The sequence below is a fragment of the Biomphalaria glabrata genome, chromosome 5 (assembly GCF_947242115.1).
Source record: "Biomphalaria glabrata chromosome 5, xgBioGlab47.1, whole genome shotgun sequence".
NCBI lineage: Eukaryota > Metazoa > Mollusca > Gastropoda > Planorbidae > Biomphalaria > Biomphalaria glabrata.
Genome location: NC_074715.1, coordinates 8049218 through 8073455, shown reverse-complemented (window position 1 = coordinate 8073455; position 24238 = coordinate 8049218). Strand labels below are relative to the sequence as shown.

General features: G+C 34.9%; 3 long non-coding RNA genes across 5 annotated transcripts in view; 1 reads left to right on the top strand and 2 right to left on the bottom strand.

The window, feature by feature from the left end:
* LOC106062709 (uncharacterized) overlaps positions 1-24238 on the top strand; it is a 78848-nt gene that overhangs the window by 44065 nt on the left and 10545 nt on the right. The window contains exons 1-3 of one of the 3 annotated variants that reach the window (XR_008777995.1): positions 6733-6855; positions 12376-12501; positions 16512-16603. The exons of 1 other annotated variant lie outside the window; for it this stretch is intronic. This is a non-coding gene — a long non-coding RNA (uncharacterized LOC106062709). Of the gene's footprint in view, positions 1-6715; positions 6856-12375; positions 12502-16511; positions 16604-24238 lie in introns of those variants that run through there. One more of the 3 variants, XR_008777994.1, reaches the window with a different exon arrangement.
* On the bottom strand, positions 5889-10477 carry LOC106061210 (uncharacterized). Its single transcript, XR_001216581.2, has 3 exons — positions 10095-10477; positions 9805-9872; positions 5889-6842 (listed from the first exon to the last, which is right to left on the bottom strand). It is a non-coding gene; the product is annotated as an uncharacterized LOC106061210 (long non-coding RNA).
* On the bottom strand, positions 15465-18409 carry LOC106064842 (uncharacterized). Its single transcript, XR_008777986.1, has 4 exons — positions 18165-18409; positions 17507-17569; positions 17188-17252; positions 15465-15951 (listed from the first exon to the last, which is right to left on the bottom strand). It is a non-coding gene; the product is annotated as an uncharacterized LOC106064842 (long non-coding RNA).

Genomic DNA, 24238 nt, shown 5'->3' with positions numbered 1-24238 from the left:
GACTGGGATTTTTAATTTCGGGATTTTTTTACAGCACACATAAGTCCCCCCTCCCCCCAACTCTAAAGGGTATCTGACTTAAGTTAGGTAAAGTAAAGGCGGTTGGTCGTTGTGATGGCCACACGATACCCTGCTCGTTGGTCAAAAAAAAAAAAAAGATCACCTTAACATATCTCCCTATAGATCGCATGGTCTGTAAGGTGGAAACATTTTTTCAATCACGCCCGAGTGAATCGCTCCCCCCCCCCTAAAAATCAACAACATTTTTTTGCTCTTTTAAAAAGATAAGGTTAATTAATAATTGACATAAGATAACTTGTTCTTTAATAAATAAAGATTATTACGTCCTAGGGACCTAGCGTATAAACAGCAGGGGAAAAACGCGAATAGATAACAATTTGGTGACAACCTTTATTACTTTCCCCAACTCAAGTCACTAGGTCCCAGTAGTGGTCATTAACTTATCTTATCTTATCTTATCTTATCCTCTACAGACGTTGCTACTAAAAAGGAGATGTACGTCCCATACGGTATTCACGAGTCAATCTATGTAATATACTTTTAAAAAAAAATCTTACTTTACTTCAGAGGCGTAGCCAGTTTGGGGAGGGGGAGGGAGGGGATAATTTAAAAATCTCCCAGGCCCCTACTTGAGGGAGGCCCCAAATACGTGTTTTTTTACATTAAGGATTAAATATTATGCAAAATGCATGGGCCCCCTAAAAGGTCAAGCCCCCTTCCGGCCCCCACAATGATGGACAATTCCTAACTACGCCACAGCTTTACTTTCAAATAATATAGTCATTAAAAAATAAAGGAGAACAATGGCTATTGCTGTAAAAAAGTGATTAAGATAATTATATACAAACATATAAGAAAAATGATTCTATCACTTGTCTGTCGGCTAGTAATAATAATAAGACGTGTCTCCGAGTCCAAAGATCAATGTGGAATGCAGTAATTCCCTTGGATGCACAGCCCCAACTGTGACCTACATATTTTGCCACATCATCGCAGGCTTATCCATTGTCCGCCGGTGCTCGATTTAGATTTTCTTTACGCCGTCTGCGTCTGTCTTATGTGTACACGATATAAGCTCATTACACTGATAAAAGTCTGAAGGTTACACTTTTTTTTATGACGTTTTGGGCTGAAATTCTTTTTATAAGGGCAGTGTTAGTTAAAGTTTTACTCGATGCTTTAGTACAATGGAAAGAGAAGCCTGAATTGAAAACGAAATGTGAAAAAAAATTAAATATGATTTTTTTTTCATTGGATTAAGAAGGGTAACCAGCGCATTGAATAGTTTCCTTTACTTTCCCCGAGTCTCAAGGTGAAGATTTAATTCATGACCTAAAAAACCCCAGTTTTCACTATGATTCGAACCCGATACCTCTCGGTTCGAAAGCCAAGCGCATTACCATTCAATTTTAATCTTTCAGCACAAATTATTTGAAAGCTCATACATTATAATTTATTTGTGACATAGCTTCTATTAACTATATGTCTGTCTTTTACACGTCATGTCTCCAACGTCCCATTCTCAGATCTAGTTGAAACTTAGTACATCAATCACTGCTGATGGCAACGGAAGAATCGATCGGAAAAGTAACCAACTAATAAATCGATTAGTTTAATTTGTTTATTAATTAAGAAATGTAGCAAGCCAATGGGAGATAAGCCTTTTTGAAGAGATCTAGGTGGTTCGCTAACAATTTTAAATTAACTATTAAACCTTCTATTTTTATAACTGCTACAATAGCTCAGTAGCAAACACGTCGGCCCTCTGTCACAGAGGCTTAAGATTTTATGTTTCAATTTAGACTCCAGCAACTTCCTTTTTTTTTTTTAAATAGATTTTTAAAAAGCAGCACGGAGACCTTCTCCCAGATACCCTCATCCCCCCCCCCACCACCACCACCAACTTGTCCACATAATTGATTTGACCTTAGTGCACTGAGCATGCTATAAACTTGAAATTTGCTGTTATAAAAGGATAGCATTGTAAAACTGTAAAGCCCACTCTGATAAACTAAATGGTCTATCATTTTTTATCAAAAAACAACAACATGGTATTGCATGCATTTTGGTTACAATTTTCAGTCCTCAAAAATTAATTACCTGATCCCTAGAAAATAATGGATGCAATTTTACTCAGAATACGTTTTATTTTGTTTTATTGCTTATGTGTAGCGCATCCTCCCGGGGCCGGCGATGACAAGTGCGGACCCTATGCGAAACAGATTGCGCGGGGCCCAGCCTGGGTAGAAATAAGGATAATAAGTGAAAAATTAAGATTTTGTATTAGAAAATAAATTCTTCTTTGCATTTATTCATACTTTACTCAGTACAAAATCATGATAAAATTGACTTTACGAGCCTTGCGTGTAGCGAAGTCATACAGTATATCGTCAAAATTATGTTACCTAAATAGATCACGCTCAAAAGCAATAGCAAGTATTGCCAAATTATCATTTTCTTTTCTTTGTGAATTGTTGACCTCAAGTCATTGAATGACATCCCAAAATGACAATTTAGTCTATTTTTCAGGAGATTTCCATGAGCACGTGGAAAGTCAGGAGGTCTCGGGAAACCTGTTGTATAAGTTATAATAGTTTAATTTAATAATTAGTTTAATTTGATAATATACACCTAGAATTAGCGCGAGCCTATGAAAGTGCGGGGCCCCTTGCGGCCGTAAAGTTTACTGTGGCCTAAGACCGGCCCTGCATGTTCCCTGCTCCTTGCAGTCAGCTTAGTGCAACTCTTGTCCAGTCTTGTTCTTGGCGAACACGTGAGGGGATGGAGAGGGATCCGTGCTGATTTTAATGACAACTTTCAAGTGGTCTAACCCTAAAAGTTACTCAAAATCCCCCGCCCCCTTCCCGCCTCAAGAGCAGCAACAAACTATGTCACCCTGACGTTTTCATCATCTGCCGGGTTCTGCCCTATAGACCACAAGGTCTGAAAGGGAAACTTTACTTTTTTTATGCCACCGTGTCACATATTTATACTTCATTATAAATATTTCAATATTGCTACTTTTTTGATAAAACGTATTCGCTAGGGTTGCTGTTTTTTTGGCTTTCGTAATCCGTGCACATTCTTCTTCTTCGTTCTCATTGTTATGTTGGAGCGTTCAGATGACTAGACCAATACATGACATGAACTGCGAAGTGGTTTCCAAATCAGGGAGCTCTCCATATAGTTTACTTTCTAATTGGGGTGTTTTTGGGGCTAGTGTCTTATACGGTCCTCTTGGTAAAGAGAGCAGTTTTGGAGGATGTGGTCGGCATTCTCTGGTGATACTCTACATGGGCAGATTTCAATGGTTCCAATTTTGAGCTTCTGGTTCATGTGTTTTCGCGTTCTGTTGTGTCCTGAGTCGAAAGATTAGTCGTTGGTCTTGTCGGGATAGCTTATATTAAGCTTCATCTTTCTTGTGATTTTGGATGAGAGCTCGTCCATTTCTCATTTATTTTATCTACAATTAATTTCTTCATTTCTTCTGGATAGAGTGCAGAGTTTATTTGTGAGTTAGTTCTCCCACTCTTGGCGAATGGCAGCACGAAAATAAGCATACTTGCAGATAATATGTTTCTTAGGCAAGGAATCTTTTAATTAAATGATAACACCTAACTACTTACGGCTGTGATTGATCTTTAATTTTTTTGTGAAAAGGATAATCATTGACCTTTGTGTGTAAAATAACCTTTGAACTTTGTGTGAACGAAAACCTTGAATGAACCTAATGACCTTTGAACTTTCGATTGAATCCCTTCAACATGTACCAACGTATTACCCATTCATGGGCTCATTTGAATGTCAGCCTCAAGTTTCAGCTGTACGTTTATTTTTATTTTTTTAGAGATAGTTTTATTTTCTGCTCACCATTCCATAGTGCCATTTGTGATCTCAACATGAGCCGTTGAAAGGTGGATAGTCTGCTATCAACTGATTTACATTCATAGTATGGCTCACATTGAAAATCAATATATTGTATCTACAACTACTTCCATGCTCAAAGTTTACCGTGACACTGACCACAGGATGACTACATGAGGATTGTGTTTCTTAGGCAAGGAATCTTTTAATTTAAAAGGTTTTTTATTCTACAACGCTTTTATCAACTCACTCTGTCTGGTACAATTTTGTACAGTTTTTTTTTTTACCTACAATTAATTATGTATGTAACAAAACATAAAAAAACACAATTAGGTAATTAATTATTGGTAATTAATATTGTCATGTTGTGTTGAAATAGATAATTAAATGCTAATTATTGAGAGATTTGATTGTATATATGAAGTTCCTACGTAATTACATAATTGTCTTTTTTTTTTTTAAATAACGTCTGTATTTTTATAAGAAATAGCTTTTTGTTATTCCACTTTTCATTATCGGATCAAGTTGAAAATCTGGATAGTTCTTTAAATTTGAAGACAATACATCAATCAATAAAAAAAAATTAGTTAACATATTAGTGGTAATTTTGTTTAATACTATATAAAATTGAAGCTTATTCCTGCACTATTGAGATTCATGACCGTCATTTTGAGGTTATTTCCCTTAGATACGCTTTGTTTTTGTTTCTTTTTAAAGAATCTATATATTTTGCTTTAATACCTGTAATAATTATTCAGGTTGTATTCTTAATACCGCTTCAAAATCAGGTTGGATATTATTACATTTTATAAAAAAAAAAAAAAAAAAAAAAACCCAAACAAACAGACACATACACTTCAATTATTTTAATGTCATTAAATAATTTGTTATAACTACATTGAAAAAAATATTTAAACAACATGTATATATATATATATAAATATAAATATATAAATATTATTATTTTAATTCTGTACAACTTACAAAAGGGCTCCCAGCGAATATGACTCGCATTATTATGCGTAATAAGGACATCCTCTTTTAGTAGTCTATTACCATTGTAGATGACTACATGTTCTTGTGGTTTACGCTCTGGACTGTCGTGTCGATTATCTCGATTGTCCCGGGTTCAAATCCTGTCCACTGCCATCCCCCTACCGTTCTGCTGGAGGTTTTGTAATATTCAAATCTAAAGGAACACCCGAAAGACGTGTAAGAAAACATGCACGATAACAGAAAGACTTCATGAAGCCCAAGATCCTTTAGTGGTTGTATAAACTAGCTCAATCTCGTCAGGTACATTAATCTGGACTGCTACTGTCACGATCTGTTAATGTTATGAACTCAAAAGTATCCCGCAATTTGCAGTACAATTTATGAAGCATGTATCTGAAAAGTTGTTGCAGAATTAAGTCAAAGGTGTACAAATTGTAGGATGGGATACAATGGGCGAAGCTGAATACTCAAAATGCTATTTTTTTATGTAGTACTAGTAAGAAAAAAGTGATTTTTAGAATGCCATTTGCTTAATAAAATAAATAGATTTGATAAAAGTAAATAAATAATTTGATTTATATAGGTTGTTTAATTATTTTTGTTAAAATTTTTCTCTATATAGCTATGTTAAATTATGCCCCCTTTTACTACATTGATACACGGTGTGTACAAACGTACACATGATGTAATTCGCTTAATTGTTGACCGATGGACAACATTTTTGCTTGACCTACTCCTGAGGTCCATTGCATCATAACCCACCCACAAAATAATTTTTTGGAACAAAATTGTGACTTCGTGTACGAAGGGGTTATGCTTTCTGGATTGTCTTTCGGTGGTCCCGATGGTCCATGGTTTGAAACCCTGCCTGCTGCAATCCCCGCCATCCTGAGGGAGGTCTGGACTAGGATTTGATTATCTTCAAATCTGAAGGAGCATTCGGAACAAAAAAATAATTAAAAAAAAAAATTATTATATTTTTAGTTGACATAAAAACGATTTAAAAAAAAAAAAGATATGACGTTGAGAAGCAAGAGCGGAAGTAGTTTAAAAAAAGCAGAACTGGCTTCTGGGGGAAATAGGCAAATTTGGGTCACGTGAGGCTAGCTGCTTTATGGACTTAATAAACTATATTTGAAATGTTCCGCTCTACCTCCGAGCTTAAAATCTCGGGTTGGAATCCTATTGAAGGCTTTTTTATTTTTTTTTTTTATTTTGAGCCTATCAAGCTCTATTGTGTAAGTAACATTAGTTAAAAGAAAGTATAGGCAGTTTGACGTTGTGCCTTGGAAACAGATGACATCTACATGTTCTGCCCCATAGAGCGCAAGGTCTATAATTGAGTATAAAAATGCATCTAAAAGAATATTCTAGTTTATATTTCTTTTACTGTTTAATGCTGAATTAACAATTACAAAATTTCATTTAAACACGTTTGTCTAAAAAAAAAATAGCTAAATTAAGTCAAATGTGCGAAACACTGTTTTATGCTAGATAGAATCTACACACACAAAATATTATGATTATTTTGACTATTATGATTATTACGACTATCCAAATAATAATAAATTTTCACATAAAAACTAATAAATTATTGTAAAGCATTCACCAAACAACTAATAAATAATCCACGTGGACATTGATAACGTTAAATATAATAGAAGTCTAGGTCAGTTTTTTGTTTTAACTTTCATTTTTCAACTGTCAGACTAATGAGAGTTCGGTTTGCCTGAGTCTTTTTCTTTGGCCACTTGCTGAAACATACAAAAACTATGGACAAGTTTCTAGAATCTAAACAGAGTTTCTACAGCATTGGTTGCATCTCATTTTGAACTTCTCTCCCCTGACACCATAGCATCCGCTGACAATGCAGATACACAGAATCAAACTGGGAATTGCAATCAAAATTCCTACGCTTCCAAGAACTATAGCACTTATCTCAGCATCCGAGAGCCGTACACCTGAAATATCATTGTAAGTCAGTTATTTGTTTTGTTTCTAGCTATGTAAATAGTTATAAATAGCTAGATTTTGGGTGTATCTCGTGTACAGAAGAAACGAGGTGTTAAAAAGCTATAATATACACAGTATAACATAACATAATAATAATATACATACATACATATTGTAACAACGCTCACCTAAGGCTCACTGCAAACTGCACCACATGAAACAACCAATTCAAAACACTTGTCAACTCAGAGCTCCAAACAAACGTAATACTTTAATATCCAAAATATTGTACAGTTGGAAGCAAGGTAACATAGACTGTACAAAACCTTCACCACGTCAACTCTGTAACGCTGTATCAAACTCTACTGGACCTCTGTTACGGACCGACGTCACACTGGACTTGTTCTGGACTCTGTAACGCTGTATCAAACTCTACTGGACCTCTGTTACGAACCGACGTCACACTGGACTTGTTCTGGACTCTGTAACGCTGTATGAAACTCTACTGGATCTCTGTTTCGGACCGACGTCACACTTTTTTTATTATTATTATAGCTTTTATATAGCGCTACTTTCATGCTTATTGCATGCTCAGAGCGCTTTTGGTCCAATCTCATTTGTGGACCAGTGGGGGGGGAGGGGGGATCTAGGAGTTGGTTTTCCGTGCTGCCTTTAGGCGCTCAGTAAACACAACTCTGCCCGATTCGGGTGTCGAACCTCGAGCCCCCTTCTAGGTAGCCAAGACAATCCAAGTTCAAGCCCACTTGGCCTCTCGACCACGCTTCCCACGCTTCCCACACTTGACTTGTTCTGGACTCGGTAACGCTGTATCAAACTCTACTGGACCTCTGTTACGGACCGACGTCACACTGGACTTGTTCTGGACTCTGTAACGCTGTATCAAACTCTACTGGATCTCTGTTACGGACCGACATCACACTGGACTTGTTCTGGACTCTGACTTCGACTCATGCTTGTGAAGCTTTGAGGTAACGTGAAGTGATTTGACTCTGACACATTTTGTTTGTACATTAGGACCCTAATAGCCTATTAGAACCCGAAGGAAGGTGACTCCTCTTTTTTAGTTGACCACATGACCGTATCTGGCGTTTCTGGTCTGAGTAGCGTTCACTATTGATGTTTCTTTGCCAGTCATTGCGGTTGACGTCACCACTCTTCACAGTTAATCGCTCGTCTAGCGCAGTCGGCTGGCTACGTGCACGCACGTGGTCACCACCACCAGTGTTTTAACAATAGATATAATTTTTTCTTAATTTTGAGCATTGAAGAATACAATTTTCTAAGTTCTTCCGTTTCTAACATTTGTACAAAGCTAATATCAACTCTGTCTGTCTGTCGGTCTGTCTGTGTGATCAACGTTTGTACACGTTTTTTCCCAACAACTTCTCAGTTTATTAACTATTGGTAATTACTATATATATATATATATATATATATATATATATATACACATGGAAAGACATCGTACTTGACAGAAGTGGTGGTATAAGTTAAATTAGTTTCCTGAAGGAGGCTTGAGTCCTGAGTTCAAAATTTATTTAAATCGAATTCAAGTTGTACATCATTTTTATACATTTTAAAAAGCGATCACACTAACAGTCACACAGATACACCTTCTTTTCCGCCTTCTCCCCTTTGTTCCCCTCTGTTCCAGACAAGTGATAAGATCATAGCGCATTCAGAAAGCTAAAAAGCATGAAATCGCTCTTAACAAAAAACAATTTTTAAAAAATATTTCTAATCGCACAGATTTATTATTGTTAGTCTAGATCTTTTTAAAAAGTGTATGACATGATTGAGCCAAACTAAACGATTCAATTACACTTAGTATAATCAAGTATTTTTATGTTTTCTTGTTTGATTTTTATTTAGCAATGTTGAAGTTCAGCTCAGCGTAATTAACTTTGTTTTGTTTATTCGGGATATCTCCAATAGTTATGAAATATTGTCTTCAAGTTGGAAGATTATGAAAGAATGATATGTATAAAACTGAAATACTTATGTGACTTCACAAGCTGAAAAGTGTGCGGTGAGTTGTAATGCAGGCCGATGCACACAAATCGGCCTTCTTGCATATATCCATTAAGTTTTACCAAGATTTAGATAATCTGCTATTACAACATTTTCAAAGTAAAGGTGTACTGTGTCGGCATCTGAACACGTGCAAGGAACTGAGAAGGATCCTAGAAATAACATACAGAGATCATGTCACCGATTGAGAAATCCTTTCCCTCACGGACACTGGCCCCGTAAGTGAAGTGGTGTCTAAATCTCCTATGAGATTTGGATCAGCATATCCTTACACAAGACGAAACACTTTTACTAAAGTCATCTTACTTAACTTACATTTAGAATATCCCGTGCCGTTCGGTGCATAGGGCGGCAAGCTGTCTCCACAAAGATCTTTCACTGGCAATGTCTGAAGCCTCTTACCACCTGGTGTCCACTGCTATGAAATATTCCATGAAATAGTGGCGCCACGTTTGCGCCCCTGTTTGCGCTTTCCTCGTATTGGCCTCTAGGTCATGGCAGCTCTTGGTTTGAGTAATTCATTCTGTCGGAGAACCAAAAGTAAACATGGAGGTCAAAAACTGAAAATCGGGAACAAGGCCACCTCTACCAATAAGTTGAACTTTCTTATAGAACTCGCCTAATACCGATCTCTGTGAAGATAACTTGCCGCCTTGGCGCCGAACGTGGCGTGTGAGAACCTTTGCTTAAGTAGCTAAGTAGTTTCCTCAATAAGTTATCCCAGCACAAATTGGGGAAACAAATTAATAAAATCTTAGAACGAAAGCCTTTTGTGCCAATTACATAGATCTATCGCTTACAATAGATTTTGTGTGCCTGCCTTTAAAAAAAAAATATTTTCCTTACATTGCTTTTAAAATTAGGTAGGCCTTAGTAGTTTTATTCACAAATTATTTTTAAAACATACAAAGTATCTACCTGCTAGGACGCATTGCAAAGGTATCAGTAATAACGTTAGTAGTACTTTTTGGAAGTTCATGATGCTTCTGAAAGGAAAAATGTAAATAAAATTGATACAGATTTTTTTATTAATAATTGTATAAATATGATTTATACAAATAAAAAAAAATCAGCTTTGTGTTTACAAGTAATTTTATATTGTTACTAGAATGCAGCTAGCTAAGCACCTGCGTTATTATATTTGTAATTATATAGAGTATTCAAAAACCCAGTGCAATAAGCTGAAGTTTATTCAAATATTCACTCACCTAGAATGTACAAACGAAAATTTAACTAATTGTCCGTTTTCCTAAACGTCTATGGCGCAAGACGATGGCAAGATAATGGCATTAGTGTGTAAATATAGTTGTAAATTTATTTTAAAATAAGATTGAAGCATTATTAAAGAAGCACCGCAAAGATTTATATACGTCCGCCTGATAATTCATGGAATTTCCGATAAAGTCCATGCAACTAGCCAACGTCGTTTTTCTTTTGTCGGTTTGTTTGATTTTCTTGGACACCATCAGACCGTGGAAATAAAAATAGATGTGACTAAAATACTGGACAAAAAGGTTGAGAAATACCACAAGTTGATTGTACGGGCTCCTCGTGCTAAACTTACCCCGAATGAGCCAAATATACACTGTGCTAAAATAGCATAGCAATGAAAAGCTTCTCCCCCCCCCCCCCAAATCAGATATACACTCCAATAGACACTATTGTTAGTTCTTTTTGTTCAACCAATTCAGTTAACTGATTACTCACTTTTGTAAATTGTTACTCAAATGTAAAAGGAGTGTCAATCTCACTGTTTATGACATTTATTCAATAGATATTACAAATTTTACAATGCTATTTAATTAAAATTAGAAACAGACCTAACATCCCCTGAACAGGTTTCCTTTGAGATAGAAATTTTATAAATTGTATAAATAAATACTTATACTCTGTCATTTAAACTTAAAATTTCATCTATATGTGTCTAGGCATATTTGGACATATATCTAGAAATGTTATTCTTACTATCTTTTCCAATGTCTCTGCTTTTACTTACTTAATCCTGTGCACTCCTATGAGGGCAAAGGGCTGCAACCACACCTTTCCACCGAACTCGGTTCTGAGCAGCTTTCTTCATCTGCTCCCATGTCATTCCAGTACCCTCAGCTTCACCGATGACTGATCTCTTCCGGGTTTTGTTTGGGTCTGCCCACTTTCCACTTTCCTTGTGGGTTCCAATCAAATGCCTGGCTTGCAACATTGGTAGCTGGTTTTCGCAGGGTGTGTCCTATCCAGCTCCATTTTCGTTTTGTGATGTCTTCGGCTATATTTGTTTTAGTGACTTTCTGTGTTTATGAACTGCAGGGCCGGTCCTACAGGTTGCGGGGCCCTATGCGAAACGGATTGCGCGGGGCCTAATTTGGGTTGTGATAAGAATAATAAGGGAAAAATAAGATTGTGTATTAGAAAATTAATTCGTCTTTGCATTTTATTCATTCTTTACTAAGTACAAAATCACTGTCAAATTAACTTTACTAGCTATCTACAGTAGATAGTAGTTTTCTAACAAAAAAAAGATAAACATTCAGATTTGCATTTTAGATTTAAAATCGACTAGCGAGTAGGATTGGCGTTTTCCATATTGAATGACATCCCGAAATGACAATTTTGTCTGTTTTAAGGAGATTTGCATCATTTTTTAGAAGATTTTAATAATTTCAGGAGATTTTCATGACTTTTTCTTATATTGTATAATTTCAGGAGAATTCCTGGAACCTTTTAATAATGAGTTAAATGGTTTAAATTAATAATTTACACCTAGAATTCGCATCGCGCGGGGCCTATGAAAGTGGGGGGCCCACCGCGCCGCATAGGTTGCAGTGGCCTAAGACCGGCCCTGCTGAACTGTATAGAAGTACAGACTTAACGTTAGTATTATAGATTCGTATCTTGTTGTGTAGAGATAGTGCCTTAGAGCGCCAGATTGTTTGAAGAGTTGAAAAGGCAGACCTAGCTTTATTGATCCGAATTAGTATATCATCATCAGTTCCGCCGTCTTTAATAACTTTACTTCCCAGATATATGAAGTGGTCCGTATCAAGGATGTTCTCTCCCTGTGGCATGATTGGGTTCTCTTGTCTGTTGTTGATCCTCATAACTTCTGTTTTCATTTTGTAGATTAAAAGTCCAGTCTTTTTCGCTATTTCTGAGAGACTGGTCAGTTTGGTCTGAGCATTTTGTTGTGTATGGGAGAGGAGGCAGATGTTATCGGCGAAATCCAGGTCCTCTAAATGTTGTGTTAGTGTCCATTGTATTCCGCTTTTATTATATAAGACTGTCTGTCTCATGACCCAATCGATCACCAGCACAAATATCAAGGGTGAAAGCATACATCCCTGTCTTACTCCTGTTTTTACTTGAAAAGGGTTGGTCAGCTTATCCTTGTGTACTACTTGGCATGATGAGTCATCGTATAACTGTTTAATTATATTGGTCAACTCTCAAAACGGGACTCTTTACCCATAATTCCACATTAGGTTTTACTTTCAGGTGAAACATTATAAACACAATGAAGTGTGTACTCCGTGCTTCCCGAGTAGCTCATGTCATTAACAATGATGTGACACGACGTCAGCTTTGAGTTCGATTTCAGTTCGCTTTCAAAAACGGATGACGGTAAAATCCACTTTCTTTCTCTAAATCAGGGGTTCTCAACCTGTGGGTCGCGACCCCCTTGGGGGTCGATTGGCGATTTGCCAGGGGTCGCCTAAGACCATCGAAAATATGGATTGTTATTGTCTACTCTTCTATTTCTGTATGTGTGTGTGTGGGGGGGGGGATCGCGGCAGAGTGGTGGATTATAAAAGGGGTCGCCGAGCTTAAAAGGTTGAGAACCGCTGCTCTAGCTGGTCCGACAAATGATAGGATCATAGCGTATTGAGAAAGTTAAAAGCATAAAACAGCGCTAAACAAAAACAATTGTTAAGTTGACAGAAATATTAATGTTGGTCTAGACTCTAGACCAGTGGTTCCCAAACTTTTTTGTCTCGTAGACCCCTTGCCATGTTTTCTGGTTATCGGTAGACCCCCTGCTTAACTTTCAAATTTTTGCAAATTCAATTTTTTTTAAAAAAAACTAATTTCTATCTGTACAAAAAGTAAAGTTCCCCTCAGACCTTGTGGTCGATAGAGCAGATGATGTAAAGGTCATCTGTTTTTGTGGCCTACGATTATCGAGGGTGTCATGTGGCCAGCACAACGACCAACAGCCTTTACTTTCCCCAACTAATGTCAGGTACCCATTAGAGTTGGGTGGCCTCAGAGGCGCCCAAAAGATCCCGAAATTAAAAATCCAAGATTTCAACAGGATTCAAACTCGGGACCCCCGGTTTAGAAACCAAGCACTTTACCGCTCAGCCAAAACGCCTCCTAATTTCTATCTGTAGAGAGTTGAAAAGTGAAAAAGTAATTTAAAGCTACATATTAGAGATTTTAGAGATCTCTCTTTTTTATTGATAAAATTCAAAACCAATTAAAATATCAATATGTATTGCTGGAATCTCCAAACACAATGGCCTTAAGTATCATTGTAAGAGTTTTCGTATCATTGTAAGAGTTTTCGCAAAGAGCAGTTTCTCGTGTATTTGTTGACGTTTCACGAGTTGCTCAAATATTGTGTCCGCGCGAAGATGTTATCACTATCGGGAGAAAGAGCGAAGGCGAGTGACTAAACCAGTAAGCTTCGAGCATGAAGGGCTCATTAGTCTTGGCTGGCTACCCACCTAGCAGAAGTAAAACTGAATTCAAAACTCTCCTGTCTTGCAACTCAAACATTGGAACGGTTTTGTGGGTTAACCTGAGGAAAAATAAGGAGCCGGCGACCATAATGCAGTTTGCAGCACACACCACTACATCCTGTCAGAACCTGTGACGCTGTAGTTTGCAAAGAATTACATATGAAGCTTTTAATTTTATAACTCATGCCACGGAAGCAACCTTGAACTGTATTGTTGCTTAAAGAAATTCTTTTAATAATATCATATCTGGGTTTGATTAAAATAGGTTTTAAAACTACAACGGCTGATAAAAATCAATGTTTTACCTATGGTGTTTTCCGCATTTTGCCATAAATAAGTAAATTTCCCCTTTCAGACATTGTGATGATGTTATGGTCATCTGTTTCTTTGGCCACCGGTTAACGAGCAGGGTGTCATGTGGACATAACAACGACCAACCGCCTTTACTTTTACTAACATAATTCAGGTACCCATTAGAGATGGGTGGACTCAGGGGAGCCCTGAAAATCCTGAAATTCAAAATTCACAGAGATTCGATCCCAGGACCCCAATTACGGAAGCCAAGCGCTTAACCACTAAAACCACACCCTTATTTTGCTATAAGTGAACAGATATTGTAAGACTCATAAACCACCATCTTCTCTACTTGATATTGAATAGAGATTTTGTGGGTCTATTCTGAACTTTATCTTTGAATGTTCAAAAGTTTTTCAAATCTATATCTTTTTATCAGGGTGATATTGTCGCACATGATCCTCAAGCGTAATTAGTTTCATATCGTCATAAAAAAGGCAATCGGTAACCGCTTGGTTGACAAGGAAAGAATGAACAATTTTATATAATCAATGCTAGACAGTCTACATTTCTTTTTGTAAACATTATTTACATGAAGACAAAATTAAGTTATTTTAATAAGTATTGAAATTAAATACAACAATTTTTCGTTTGAATAGCAGGCTAAATATTTAAATGATTAACTAAGTTACAAATTATATCTAGTGTGAAGAATTACATTAATGGGATGTAAAAATTAAATACATGACCTGCTTATATGAAATCTATTATCATAGACCCCCTTGGACATCTCATGGACCCCCAATTTGTTTTTTCACTATCGTAGACCCCTTGAAAGTCTTCGTAGACCCCTGGGGGTCTATATAGACCACTTTGGGAATCACTGCTCTAGACCTAATTCAAAGTTAATTACATGACTGATCCAGTTTAATTGATACAACTACACTTAATATAATTGATGTTTAAATAAGAAGGTTTTATATATTTTTTCTTCTTCTGTGTTCTATTTGGTGTCCTTTTTTGGTTTTGTGTGTCTGTGTCCTGTTTGGTGGACTGTAAGTGTCCTACTTGGTGTTATGGCTATACATATTTATTAAAAATGTGTATTATTAAATCATTATGCTTTTTAAATGTAGACACAATGCCATTAAATATGTTTTGTATTATATATTTATAGCTTTTATATAGCGCTACTTTCATGCTTATAGCATGCTCAGAGCGCTTTGGTCCAATCTCATTTGTGGACTGGTGGGGGGGAGGGGGTATCTAGGAGTTGGCTTTCCGTGCTGCCTTTAGGCGCTCAGTAAACACAACTCTGTCCGAGTCGGGTCTCGAACCTCGAGCCCCCTTCTAGGTAGCCAAGCCAAGCTAAGTTCAAGCGCACTTAGCCTCTCGACCACGCTTCCCAACTTATTTTGTTGTATTAAGAACTTCCACATCTTATTTGGCATCCCAAGTATAATAGCCTATTCGTCTACTAACAGTTCAACTAAATACTACATTAAACATAGATATAATAAATTTATAAATCTAAAGTATTTTCACAAACACATTTCATGTTCGCTTTAATAATTTACAATATCACCATACCTCTATACACCAAACCATACACACTACAGGATATGTTAACCTTTTATATGTGGAATACAATTTCAATAAAGAATATATGAGAAGTAATCTATAATAATATCATGATATCATGTCATTTGTAATATTAAAAATATTAAAAATATTACATTACTTAATATAATGTTATTTGTATTTATCTAAAAGAAACAACAGCTGAAATAAAAGCGCATAATGCTAGAAGTATACTATCAATATTTTCATTGGGGCTATTTCTTCAGAATGTTCACTACGGTTCACTACCCAATTTCATTTGTTTCTTGGTTATCTTCCATCCATCCTTTGTGAATTTTTATTCTATGACGAGTAGTTTTCCGGTATCGATTTCTTAATTTGTATAGTGCCAAACTTGCAGCTGCAGTACTCGCTGTGGGCCCTATGATCCGTAGGAGTAATGGAGTATCGAATACTGCAACAAAAAAATTTTATGAACGCAGTTAAAGAAAACGTAAAAGGTATTTTCTAAAACTACATACTACATAGGTCAGGGGTTCTCAACCTGTGGGTCGCGATTTACCAGGGGTCGCCTAAGACCATCGAAAATATGGATTGTTTTTGTCTATTCTTCTATTGCTGTGTGGATGGGGGTCGCCGCAGAGTGGGGATTGTAGAAAGGGGTCGCCGAGCTTAAAAGGTTGAGAACCGCTGAGTCATAGGTCATCTTGCAAAATACAACGCATACATATACTATTCATATAATGCATTACGAATTTTGATGTGAATTTAATTTCTACAAAAAGTTTATTCATTTGTTTTTTGAAAAAGAAGTTACTTTAGTATTGATCTTCAAGTTAATAAACAAGAAAGTATATTTTTTATTTTTTTAAATATTTAATATTATGTTTTAAGATTTATCTCCCCTTTTCTATATTAAACAAATTAATTAATCAGCACTAATTTACAAAATAATCGGTTAATCTTTTCTAAATTACTTTTTCATGTATAGTCTTCAACTATGAATTATTGCAGACAATTTCAACTTGCTCCGAGAATGGGACGTCGGAGAAAAAACAAACATATAAAAGAAAGCCCCGAGACAGACAGACTGACTGACAGACACAGTGAGTGAATATAAGCTTTGTAGAAATAATCAATAGCACAAAAAAAAAATAACAACAGGCTGTTTTTTTTTTTTGGTCTAAGAGCTATATGTTCTAGAAAATAATGATCTTCTGCTATTCTCGTTCCCATGTTCTTCTGCCTGGTCGTGCGGTTTGCGCGCTGGACTGTCGTTCAGATTTATCGATGGTCCAGGGTTCAAACCCTACCCGTCCTGCGGGAGGTTTGGACTAGGAAGTAAACTATCTTCAACTCTGAAGGAACATCCGAAACATGTAAAATAAACAAACTTGACTGCTCACTATCTGCTGGCCTGTATAAATGTTTCGCCTGCTCATACAATAGTACTCTTACCTGCGTATTTGTTACTGTTATAATATTACAGTTGTAATGATTACACAAAGAAGATCGTGAATTATCAAATTCTTTGTAACAATGAACATAAGTGATATTTTAGATGCATTTGATACAATTTAACATTACAATATTACAGCTGTCAGTGTCGGCGATAGTTATACTTAATAAACGACTTAGTCAATACCAATACGGTTACAACTAGATTACTTAATCAATACTTATTACTTACTGAATATAAGGACGATGAAACTAATCAACATTGCAACAATCAAAAAGCCCACTATCAGTGTAGGTCTAAATTAATAAAAAAAAAAACAATTATTTCTACATTTTTGTTGTTACATTGTAAATTTCAACTGTATTTTTAGTTTCAAAGAAACTATAACTATGAGAAATTAACTTTCTTGAATGTTAATTATAATAGCTATTCCCTGTTTACCCTGTTCTATGGCAACACCACGTGATCATTATATAATTTAGAAGACAAATCCCCTAGTTTTCCACATCACATTTTCAGACTTAAGAACAAATAAGATGTAAATACTTACAATAACTTCATTTTGGCTTTCTACAGCTTTTGAAAGCAGTCAGCGTTTGGAATGAAATGAGTCCTGCAACATTAGTTAACACATTTGAAATATATAGTATTGACATATGTATTAATAAACTACATATTTATTAGTCAAAAATTGTAATCTCTTTGTAAACACTTTTAGATCAAATTGCCCAAACTTACCTTTATTCAACACAAGTTTCAAAATACTTATAAGATGGAATTTTAAAGTTATTCAATAGTAACAAATGTGTATTAAAATAATTTTAATGTTTAAAAAGATCTTTTAAAAAGCATTTTTTTTTAAATTCTCAGGATTAGGAACGGTATTTGTTTGTGCAACTGAAACAAGACAATTAATAATGGTAATAATAATGATTTTATTTATAAAGCGCTGTTAACAAACAAAATGTAGGCTCAAGGCGCTGTAATAACATTACAAACACAAACACGACAATAGAAATCAAAAACTAATCTAAAAAAGTTTTAAACAAGTAGGTCTTAATGTTCTTCTTAAAAGTGGTCTAGCATGTTGTCTGTCTGAGATCAATGGGGAGTGAGTTCCAAACCTTTTGTCCGTGCACTGAAAAAGCCCGCAGACCGTAGCTTGTGAGCATTTTATAAGTAACTATAGGAGAGAGAAATGTGTTTACCTTGTGTATAACTGCTATGATTTGAAAGAACTGAATTCCTTCACTATCTATTTCACCTACCTCAGTTTACGACGGAAAGTCTGTATTACAATATCCTCCTTTTAAAAACAAACGAACCGGGTTTTCTTTAATTTACATAAATATTATATATATATATATATATATATTTTATATATATCGTTCTGTTCTAAGTAAGCTTTACTCAAATATAATCCACACATAATCGGTAACGATTGATTGTATTAATGTCCCCCTTATGTCAGCACAGCTGCGGGGATCCCCTATTCTCTACCTGGTGTCTCAAGACTTACTCTGTTGTTACATTACATCTATATTTAGATCACGAAAACTAGAAAAAAAGATATTGAAATTCCGAAATCCGATATTTTAAATGTTTTAATGTTATGATGAAACGGCTACTTTATTTATTTTCTGAAAGTAAAACTTTACATTTGTTAAATTAATAATGCAAGTAGTTTTATTTTCATTAAAAATACACTATTTTTACAACTGATCACTATTGCTAATAAGACCGTACATTTCCCGCGCTATACTGTGGATGATAGTCAATCAGTCTTATATTCTTAATACTTGTATTTAAACAGCTTGTTCTTTTCTGAATTAATGTTACAAAAAAATATTTTTTACAAAGTTTATATTACATTGCAAAATATACGAAAAAGTCCTGGAAATCTTAAATTATTAAAATCTCCTGAAAACTCATAAAAATCTCTTGAAAAATAGATGAAATTGTCATTTTTGGGTGCCAATCCTATGTTAGATTTAAAAAAAAAACGGCATTGTCTGCTTTCATTTAATAAAACTGTAATGCAAAGACGAATGCATTTTCTAATACAAAATCTTAATTTTGACATTATGCTTGGTCCCCGTGCAATCAGTTTCGCATAAGGCCCCTCAATAGTTAGGGCCCGCCCCTGGGCGGAACACTGGGCTTATGTATGATGATCCAGCCGTGCAAACGATAGATAAGAACATTTTATTTTTTCAAACACATGAAAATTCGTCTTAATAACAATTGTCCATGACTTCCATGACTTACATAACTTTCATGACTTCTATGACTTCCATGACTTCTATGACAATAACGATGAAGATACAAACATGAAAATTAAAAATACAGACTTATACTACAGAGAAAAGTCGGGGTACGAAATTGCAGCTCGAAAGGACAAGGAAAACCTTAGAAAAAAATAATGATCACATTTTATTTTTAACTACAATGAAATGCGTTTCTCTTTATATAGCCTACATTTAAATAAAATATACATTGCCCAATTATTGAAAAATGAATTACAAATTTTATTCAAAATTTGCATCCGATTTAAATATAATATAATATAGAAAACAAAATCTTTGAATTATCTTATCTTATCTTATATTATACAGACGTTACTTCAAAAAAGAAGATGATTACGTCCTACGCGTCATGCATTTAGTCATACATATTAACCAATGACTTAAATTCTGCCAAGTCACTGGTTTTCCTGGCTAGCTCAGGCAACCCATTCCATGCTCTAATAGCACTAGGGAAGAAGGAGTATTTGTACAAATTAGTCCTAGCATATGGGACGAGGAATGCTTTATCTTTGTGTCTTTCAGAGTATTTTATTAAATTTTGTTTTTGTATTTGAAGATTATGGTTCAGTGTTTTATGTATGATTGCTACTTTACTTTTGAGCCTTCTGTCCTGAAGGCTTTCTAAATTTAGTGATTTTACTAAAGGTGTTACTCTAGTCAAATGTGAATATTCGTTTGTTATGAATCGCACTGCTCTGTTTTGTGTCTGTTCTAGTTTCTTAATGTTTTCTTGAGTTGAGGGATCCCAAACAGAGGATGCATATTCTATTATTGGCCTAACCAAGGTTAAATAACATTTTAGTTTTATGTTCTTGTTTGATTTATAGAAATTTCTTTTAATAAATCCTAATGCTTTGTTTGATTTTTTTGTAGTTTCATCAATATGTGGATTCATCAATATGTGGATTCCATGACAGTTTTTCATTTATTATAACACCTAGGTATTTTGCGTTTTTAGTCTGTGTTACTGGTTTGCCATGAATAAGATAAGTGGAATTAATTTGTTTTAGTTTTTTTGTTACTCTTAACAACTGACATTTTTCTGGGTGGAAAGACATGCTCCAATTTGATTCCCATTTCTGTAATTCATCTAATTCTCTTTGTAAAATATCTGTGTCTTGTGTTGTTTTTATTGTTCTATATATTATGCAATCGTCTGCAATTAATCTGACTTTTGTTCCTGAACTAATGCAATTTGGTAAATCATTTATGTAAATTAAAAATAGTAGTGGACCCAAGACTGTTCCTTGAGGTACACCTGAGTTTACTGTTATCGGTGTTGATTTAGAGCCATTTATTATTACAGTTTGTTCTCTCCCTATCAGAAAGTCTTTAATCCACTGATGCAGTGGACCATTAATGCCGAAATATTTTAATTTTTTAAGCAAACTATGGTGGTGAACTTTGTCAAAAGCCTTAGAAAAATCTAGTAAGATAGCATCTATTTGTTCACTATTATCTAAACCTTTTGAAAAATCATCAATTAGTCCTATTAGTTGTGTTTCACATGATCTATATTTCCTAAAGCCATGTTGGTATGGTGTGAGGACATTATGTTTGTCTAAGTGGTTTATGATGTTGCTACATTATATGTGTTCTAGGATTTTACATGTGATGCTGGTAAGTGATACTGGTCTGTAGTTTCATGGGTCAGATTTTTCTCCTTTTTTAAATAGGGGGGGTGACATTAGCTTCTTTCCAGTCCTTTGGTACTCTGCCCTGGTTAAGTGAAGCCTGAAAGAGTATTTTGAACACTGGGGCTAGCTCATTACTTAGTTCTTTGAGTAATCTAGCTGGAATACCATCAGGTCCAGAAGCTTTATTTGGTTTGGTGTTGGCTAATAGTTTTTGAATTCCATTTTCTTGTACTACTATATCTTCTATGTTGTCTACTTGGTTCAAATTCAGTAATATGTCTTTGTCTCCTGGGGCTGAGAATGCTGATGCAAAGTATTTGTTTAGGATGTTTGCTTTAGTTTCATTATCATTATGTATTATGTTATGTTCATCTTTTAATGGCGCTACGCCTGTTGTTTCCATTTTCTTAGACTTAATGTATGACCATAGGTTTTTGTTGTTATCTTTAGATATTACATTGTTTATGTATTCACTCTGCAGCTGTCTGCTTACTTTTTGGGTTAAGTGTTTAATTTTTATATACTTTTTGTAAACTCTTTCTGCATTAGTTTCTTTAAATTTTCTATATAGGTTTTCCTTCTGTTTACAAAGCTTCTTTAGTCTATTATTAAACCAGCATTTATTTATTTTGTTTGATGAATATTTAGTTGGTATATGATTTTCTATAATGCTTTTAAGATGGTTTTTAATGAAATTCCAGAGGTCATCGACTGGTTGGTTAATGTCTTTTTCTAATAAGAATGTTTGTTGTAAGTTTAATGCAGCTTGGTGTAGTTGTGTTAGGTTACATTTATTCCAGAGTACGATTTTTCTTTTGGGTTTTGTATTGGCTACTGCTTTTATCTGACTATGTATTTTTATGATCTCATGGTCTGATAGACCAGGGATAATATCATAATCAACTTAAATCAACTACTAATCCAGGTCTGTTGGTTAAGAAGAGATCTAATGTGTTGTTTAATCTAGTTGGCTTTTTAATGATTTGATCTAAACTTAGGTTGTGTAAAGTTTCTATGAAAAGCTCATTTATGTCCTTAAGGTTTTGGTGTTTATCTATGGTTAGTGTTTTCGAATTTATATCTGGTAGGTTGAAATCACCCATAATCCAAAAAAACTGCATTTTTATTTGTCTCTTTAAGTGTAGTAATCTGATTACATAGTTCCTGCATGTATTCTAAACTAGAATTTGGTGGTCTGTAAATGCTGCCTATTATTAGGGATGTTGAGGTGGTATTAATTTTACAAAATGTTGATTCTATATTTTTTGAGTTAGGTAAGGTAATTTCTTCTGCTATAAGAGTGTTTTTTATTGCTAAAAGAACTCCTCCATGATTATCAGCCCTATCTTTTCTAAAAATTTCATAATTACTATTGAAAATTTCTGCATTATAAATTTCAGGATGTAGCCAAGTTTCTGTGCCTGCAATTATGTCTGGTTTCTCACATTCTTATAAAATTTCTAAGTCTGCTGTTTTGTTCCTAATGCTTTGAAAATTTATTACTAAGGTTTTAAGATATTTTGGTGTTACTTCTTTAGTAGGTTTGTTTAGTGAGGCTGTTGTATTAATTTTAGCAGATTTAGGTTTAACAGGAGTGGATCTGGCTAGTGGTTGGTGAGTTTGGTTTGGGATGGTGTTTAGGATGCTGTATGGGTTAGAAGTGTCTGCATCAAAGGAATCAAACAGTCCTGATGTAAACTGAGGTAACCCACACGGTACACAGTGCCATGATGCATCTTTGTTGCCTAAGGCATAATACACAGGTGTATTCATATGGAGACATGATGCATGGTACCATTCATCGCAGGTGTCACATTGAATGGCTTTCTGTTATCATATGATGACCATATAAAATTAGAAAACTGTACTGAAAGTTCTAATACAATTGTTTGAAAACACATCCCAAACCCCCCCCCCCCCCAAAAAAAAAAAGTTTGTTTTTAAACACATTTTTGAAGACAATTCTAATTAATACTGAAGGACATAGACACTACAGATTACTAATCGGACTGGTTTCTCTTTATCCCATATTTAGCGCTGCCTACTCCTCCGTAGTTGTGCTCAGAGGAGGTACAACACTTAACCTCAATTGGTTATTTTTTATTTATTTATTTATTTATTTATCTTGTGTAAAGTTTCAACTTGATCTCCGAGAATGGGAAGTGGGAGAAAAAAACGCATTCAAACTTTTTACCAGACAGACGGACAGACAGAGTGAGTTGATATAAGCTTCGTAAGAAAATTCTAATCATAAACCTGCTTTTGCGCTATGTAGCAATGATCCAAGCAGAAATAGGATTAGAACTGGAGACATGTTCCGTGAGTCACAGCTGGTGTCCAGAAGACAAGGAAGTCACGTGTTAGAGCAAAACAAAGTTAACACTTACAAAATTACGTTATTTATATTCGTATTTAGATTTAATTACGTTTTTCCAATACCGGAAGTTGTGTCTTAATGATATAAAATATAACGAAAAGTTGTTAATAAAACTATAACCCACTGACTGCCATCAAATTGAATCCCCTGTGAAAGACTACTAATATCCATAACTATTATACATTATAGTACATACGTATATAGTATTATAGTATACAATAATTAAATTACGTTTTTTTGAATAGAAATTACTTTGAATTTAGTTTTATGTAACAGAAGGGATAATACAATTAAATAAGGAATACATTTTTTTTTAAAAGTTTCAAGTATTTAATGAATACACATAATTTATTTTGTGAATCTAATATGTCCATACCTTTTAAGTGTTTGTATTTAGTTAGAGCTAATCTATTATAGTTTTAATTTTATTATTCTGTTTTTTCACGACACGGATAAGTAATATATTCTTTTGTGTAGTAACGTTACTTTTATAGTGTTATATTAGAGTAAAGCAAGACCACGTAATGGTCTAGTACAGTGATGCCCAAAATACGGCCAGATCCGGCCCGTGACGTGGTTTCATCCGGCCCGCCAAACCGTCGGCACAAGTGTAGAAAATCCCCCCCCCCCTCCAAAAAAAAAATTGAAAAAATGTATCTTTGCCTACGTTAGGCCCTCTCTTTTTCTCTGATGGATCGGTACCATGACCTTTAACTTGTGTACGTTTATGAAAAGTGAAAGCCGAAGAAAGTACAAAGTGGACTTCGAATGTAGAACCTAACAGGAAAATTGAACGTATCTTTACTTTTTTTTTTGTGTGTGAAACATAATAATAATCCAAAAATATTTGATTTGTAAAGAAAGTTTGGCTGTTTGAAAAAAAAGTAAACATAAAAACGGCATTATGAAACAAGTATGACGCCATACTTGCTTTGAGCCGCGAATAAAAGATTGTTAAACTA